We start from the raw sequence: 6118 nt of genomic DNA on the forward strand, positions 1-6118 counted from the left end.
TACGTTAAAGATCTGCGGTATTACAGGTTCCTACCTCCCTCTAAGAGCGCGCAGGCAAAACGATACTGTGGTGTATACATGTCATGTATGTTCATTGTCCCGTGTCACATGCGCTATGCGCTCCTCTTGTGTGCTCATAATATTCAGGGGTGTATTTTCACGATTTTTTTTTTCTGGGTGGGTCGTAATCATATTTTGGGGGCCTTTTTACCATTAAAGATACGCAAATACGTTTATCGCGCACTCGCGAGCCTTCGTGTGCACAGCATCTCCCTAATAATAGACGTTTTAATACTCTGCATGCATTTTATGGCCCATTTACACTGGCGGCTTAACATCGCATTGTTTCTAACTTCGAAAAGTTAGGGTGAAAATTGGCTTCAACCTCAGAAATATGAATGTTCAAGAACAACGTGAGTGTCAAATATTGTATCTGTCACCTCGTTTCCCACGTGTGTGTTTTCTCTTTGTTTTAAGTCTACAGAGATAGACAAAAAGGAGAGGGGTATATCCCCCTCCCACCAAGGACGCTGTTGCACTTTTAGAACTAAACTTTAACGATCTGGTGCACAGGTTTGGGTGAAGATATCAATCAAAAAGTATGAAAATGATTTTGTTGCAGGAGATCACATGGCACGAATGTTAGATAAAACTGGTTAAAGTTATTCACCAAAGCAGTAAAAGACAAAATGTGACGTTCATTATTCCAACAGCTGTCCGAAGGCTTGCCAACCCGGAAGAGAAATAAGTTTCGTTATTCGAAATACACGAATTCCGTTTACAACCATGATACGTTTGTAGATCCGAAAATGAAATAGGGTTCGTTTATCCGAACATCTGTGGCATTGTTGCGAAGGTTTAATTTTCCAATGATTCGTTTATCCGAAAATGAAATATGGTTTGTTAATACGAAAATTAAACAAGGTTCGTTATTATCTAAAACAACAACAACAACAACAACAACAACAACAACAGCAACAACAACAACAACAACAACAACAACAACAACAACAAATTCGTACTAATGTACCTTTTACGAGGACCTATGTACGTGTATTTCATTTTCGGAACGAACCTTGGAAATAACGAAACTTATTTTATTTTCGGACCACAACGAACCTTTTTGGTAACTACCTGTAACCGCAGCACAAAGACAGAAAGAAGAAACATAATGGAAAGATACATTATAATAAAAAAAAAGATAAGTTTATATAACGGATATTCGTTTCCTTCACTTATTGTTTTCTTTTACAGTCTTCGACCCATTTCCCCTCTACATTTTATTTGTCAGTCTGTTCAACAGTATTTTTTTTTTGTTGTTGTTGCAAGAATTCACTTTAAATTAGTTTCTGGGAATCCAAGCAGTAGAGGCTGGGTGCCTGCAGAGGCTGCACCTTTTACCGTCCGCCTAATTTTTGTTTGTTAGTTGGTTTGTTAGTTCTCTGAAGGTTTCTACCCTATTTCGAGTTAGGTGGATCTGAAACTGGATTCTTGCATCCTTCATCCTAGGGTTTTGAGGTGTTAAAATGGCAGCCAAAATGGTCGCCAAAAATTAACGTTTCCGTAATATTTCCTTTTAAGAAGTGAAAATTGAAAATAAACTAAATTTTAGCCCTATTTTGAGAGTACTGAATCCGGACCTAGTGATGCAGCTTTTTCATCCTTTAATGTTTTGAGCTTTTCAAGATGACCGACGAACTGGCCATTAGAATGGTCGCCAAAATGACGCCAATTATTCTGAAATTCCTTCATACTTTTTTTTTTTTTTAACATATGGTGAAACTTGAAATAAAATGATGGTTTCACCCTCTTTTTGAGAGGGGTGAATACAAATCTGGATGAAGTAACTCTTTCCTTGAAGGTTTCAAAAATTGAAAATGGCTGCCAAAATCTAAAATTCCTTGTAAATGGTGAAAACTTGTGCTTTTAATGTGATTTTAGTTCAAATGGAACAAATAGTTTGTATTCTGTTTACATTTCAGTTCAGATAATTTGTCAAATCGGCAAGAATTGTATCAACATGGCATCCACAATGTTAAGATATCCCAATAATAAATGTCTGAAAGAATATTTTCACGCTTATCCTGAAAAGGTTGATATTAACATCCCCTTTTATAAGAGATGAAAGTCTGACACCTGCACGAAGATGTGACTATATGATAGCTTTAATATGCCAAAATGACATACAAAATGGCAGTAGAGATTACCGACAAGATGGAGCCAAAGATGTGGAGTCACTCTATCTCGGTTACTATGCCAATCGTGTGAAACTCGTTTTGTGTTTTCATGAAACTGCTGAATATCCCTAAATCAACAAGGATGCAAGAATCGAATCATCCAGATTCGGATTCAGCACCCCGGAAGTTGAGTGATACCATCAATTTCCTTTTCGATTTTGAATTTCACTTGATAACTGTCCTTTCTATGATTGCAGGATACAACACAAAACAACAGCAATGAAACATTGAAGATCATTGTTTCTATTATTTTATTTTCTGAACAATTATTGCTCACAATAATGGTTGGTGAAATCTTCAAACAGAGATGTCAACATGATTTTGAGCAATACATACACGCCATGATGCATCACTCTAAACATTATTGCATAAGATCTAATCTAGGCATTTGATCACTTCACCCTGTATATATATTCCATTCATGATCACTTGTCTTAGACACTCTTCAATACAAAATCTTAAAGAACATAATCATTAATACATGTTGATGATAATCATTGCTCAATTATACAAATATAGCAGCTGAAACACTCCACAAACGAATGCCATCTTCAACATTTTATCTTCTCAAAAAAAAAAAAAAAAAAAACCACACACCAAAAAACAATGCACCGAAATGCACCGTGAAGCACAGCTTCAACTTTTGTGTAATATTTCAGGAACACCAACACTGTGTACTATATCGTTATAATCAGCCGAGTGCCACACATTTAAAGGGATGGTATAGTTCTGTTTGAGATGGGGATAAAGGATTTATCTTTTTGCAAGACAAAAACCGCTTATATGAAATATTAAAATGCATATGATTCTAAAATAAATTAAAAGTTAATTTGATGAAAAACATGGTTTTGAAATAGCTGAGATATCCAGGAACAAACTTAAAAACAAAGAGGCCCTATAAAACGTGTTATTCACCTTTTTTTAAGGACCACTTTGTTTTTGGACATCTCAGCCAATACAAAAGCAATTTCATGGAATAATTTCGTTATTCTTCTTAGAATTGTATACTTTTACATATTTCAAATAAGTGGTTTGGTATTATAATTATCATCTTACAAAAACTTAAAACCTGAATCCCCACCTCAATCTGAACTATACCATCCCAAATCTGCACTGCAGTTTTCTTCAAAGGTGATATTTTTGAAGGAGCTTCGTGGAAAGTAAATGGCAAGTAAGGGAGAGAGCCTGCTTTTTAACCCCTTTCCAATATCTTGAAAATATCATTTTCACACTGTAGTGAACAGCATGACATTCACAGTAAAATGGAACTTTATGTTCGAAAAAACAAAAACAAAACCAATTTAGCAACAGTAATTGTAACGATGGGAATGCCCCCCCCCTCCCAGTTCTCTTATGCAATGATTCAGTGTGAAGCCCAAGCAACAGACCACTGAAATTAAAGGGGCACTCTAGACAGTTTAGATAATTTCACATCATGTAGTACATAAATCGATGGCACCATGTACACATTTGTGGAATTGATTGCGGTCCTTTGGCTGATAAACCAACACTTTGAAATACCCAAAACATGATACTCTGAACAAGATGTCATGACATAGAAGGTCTACACATTCCAGTAATCTAACAATGTAATTTGTGATGTAATTTACAGTCATTCAGCAAACTGTGTACTGCACAAGTTATAATATAAAGCACTGCAGTCTATAAAACCACAGGTACTGATGAGCATCAATAACGCATACCTAGTATGCATACCTAACAGTGATAAAAGTTGCCATGAAAACATAAAAGAAGGAAAAAAGAAGGAATTACAGGAAAAGTAATGGTGCATTACACCATGGGAAGAACCTCACAAAGAAGTATACAAATGGTAATACGCTGTATAAAGTCCATCAAATAAAACTCTTGAGTAATCACTGGTACATAAAATGCAACATTACATGCCGTAGAACTTTTTCAAACTCTAGTGTGGTTTGCCTCATCGGCTCTGGTAGGCACCTACAACACATTGCAATACCATAACGTACATCTAATTCACCTGTTGCCTATGTAAATATCAAACGGTATTAGAGACAGAATGCTTAATAACACTGTGTGAGAAAGTTGGATACTCTTCACGTAATGTACTGTACATTATATGTCATACATGTACATGTACTATGTTCTTGATAGCTCACATATGTAGTATAAAATACTCTGACTCTATAAACACATCCTGGGGTCTAATATTACAGAATTTGCCCCTCAGTAATATCTTCTTCTTCTTCTTCTTCTTCTTCTTTGTCTTCTCCTTCCTTCTCTTCCTCATCTTCTTTTTCCTTTTACTGTTCTGACAGCACAGTTGAAAATTTTCATTATGCAAAATGGTTCATATGCCATTGAAGGTGTGTTTTCAACAATACGGGATACTACATTTTGTACCTGTAAATGACATGTATTTTGCGCTTGTGATACATCTCGAATCGATTACCTTACCTTTCCTGTGAGAAAAATTCATGAGTGATTGACATTAGCAATGAGAACCCCATTGACAGGATGAGAAAGGATTGAAATCACTTTTTAAGCAAAAAGAGAACAATTCCCAACCTTGGATACCATACACATAATACGCATTATTTTGCACTGTGAGAGGCGATATGTTCATGAGTTGTCAAATTGGCAAATATCAGTCTTAAGGAAATTTGCAAAAATAGAAATACAGCATATACAGTATTGATAATGTACACTCTATGCAGCAGTTCATATTGATAACACTGGGTGATTTCAAGTGCTAGTGCTAGTGCTACCTCAGCTTTAGCACAGGCGATAAAACTGAACTAATTGAAATCAAGTCAGTGTTGGGAGTTCACCTCAAAATTATGATGTATTTCCGGTATATGTTGGTGCTGGGCTCGGTGTTGAATGTCGCCTGCTGAACCAAGCTCCATCGTTTGTGTTTTTTTAATAGCGATTTACAAGCTTTTTCCCATTGAGTTCAGTGCTGGTGTTACCGTTGCCGTGCTAGACCGCATTCATGTTTTACGTGCAAAGTCAATGTTAATGCAAAGGTTGCCCTCGTAATCAAACATACACGAACACTCTCAACATGGCTATATAAATCTGAGCCTAGGAGCAAAATTACGATAATTGTGATTTCAAGAAGACATGAAATTTGTGGTATTTTAATCAGTCATCCTCACTATGTGTTTAAAACTAAGCTGTCATGGCTACATCTTTTTTTTTATTTGACTTTAACTACGCGCTATCACTTTTTTTCATCACGCAATTCCCATGAACTTCGCAGCAGTGCGTGCGATGCTAGCACCTAGTGTTGGGATAGATGGTTTTGATCGTTATCGCTTTGTTAATGTGATCGTAGGTGTTGGAGCTCAATTTAAGACTGTTATTTGGGGGCTAGCACTAGCTCTAGCACCGATCTTGAAATCACCCATTGTGTTCTATTTCCTTCCCATCAAGCCATACTGCGATTTTAATAGTTCTTCAGGGCATATATATAATTTCCTTGGTCACAGTAATCAAGTCTGCACCTGCCATGTACTTCCCCTTATTCCCTGGGGGAGCATTCCAGTCAGCTATTAAGACTCATAAAAAAACAAACAAACATAGAACATTTTAACTTTTAGCTTCCTACCTGGTGCACGTACGTGCACCTGGAATCTAGACGAGTACTAACATAGAAATGTCTCAACCAGGGATACACTCTAGATTAAAGAATTTCCTCCTTGATTAGAATAACACAAGTTTAATGTATTTTACTGCGTAACCTTACATGACCCTTGAGTCGTCTGGAAGACCCTCCTTATGACCACTGCATGCTCGGTGCAAATGAATTGCAATATTGGGATATGCACTAACACCTAAAATCCTATGCACAATACTCTAGAGCATAATCTACACTAGTAAAACCACATATACATACA

This window comes from Diadema antillarum, unplaced genomic scaffold, assembly GCF_040938485.1.
Source record: "Diadema antillarum isolate AM-2024a unplaced genomic scaffold, OU_Dant_1.0 scf00000032, whole genome shotgun sequence".
In the NCBI taxonomy this organism is placed as follows: Eukaryota; Metazoa; Echinodermata; class Echinoidea; order Diadematoida; family Diadematidae; genus Diadema; species Diadema antillarum.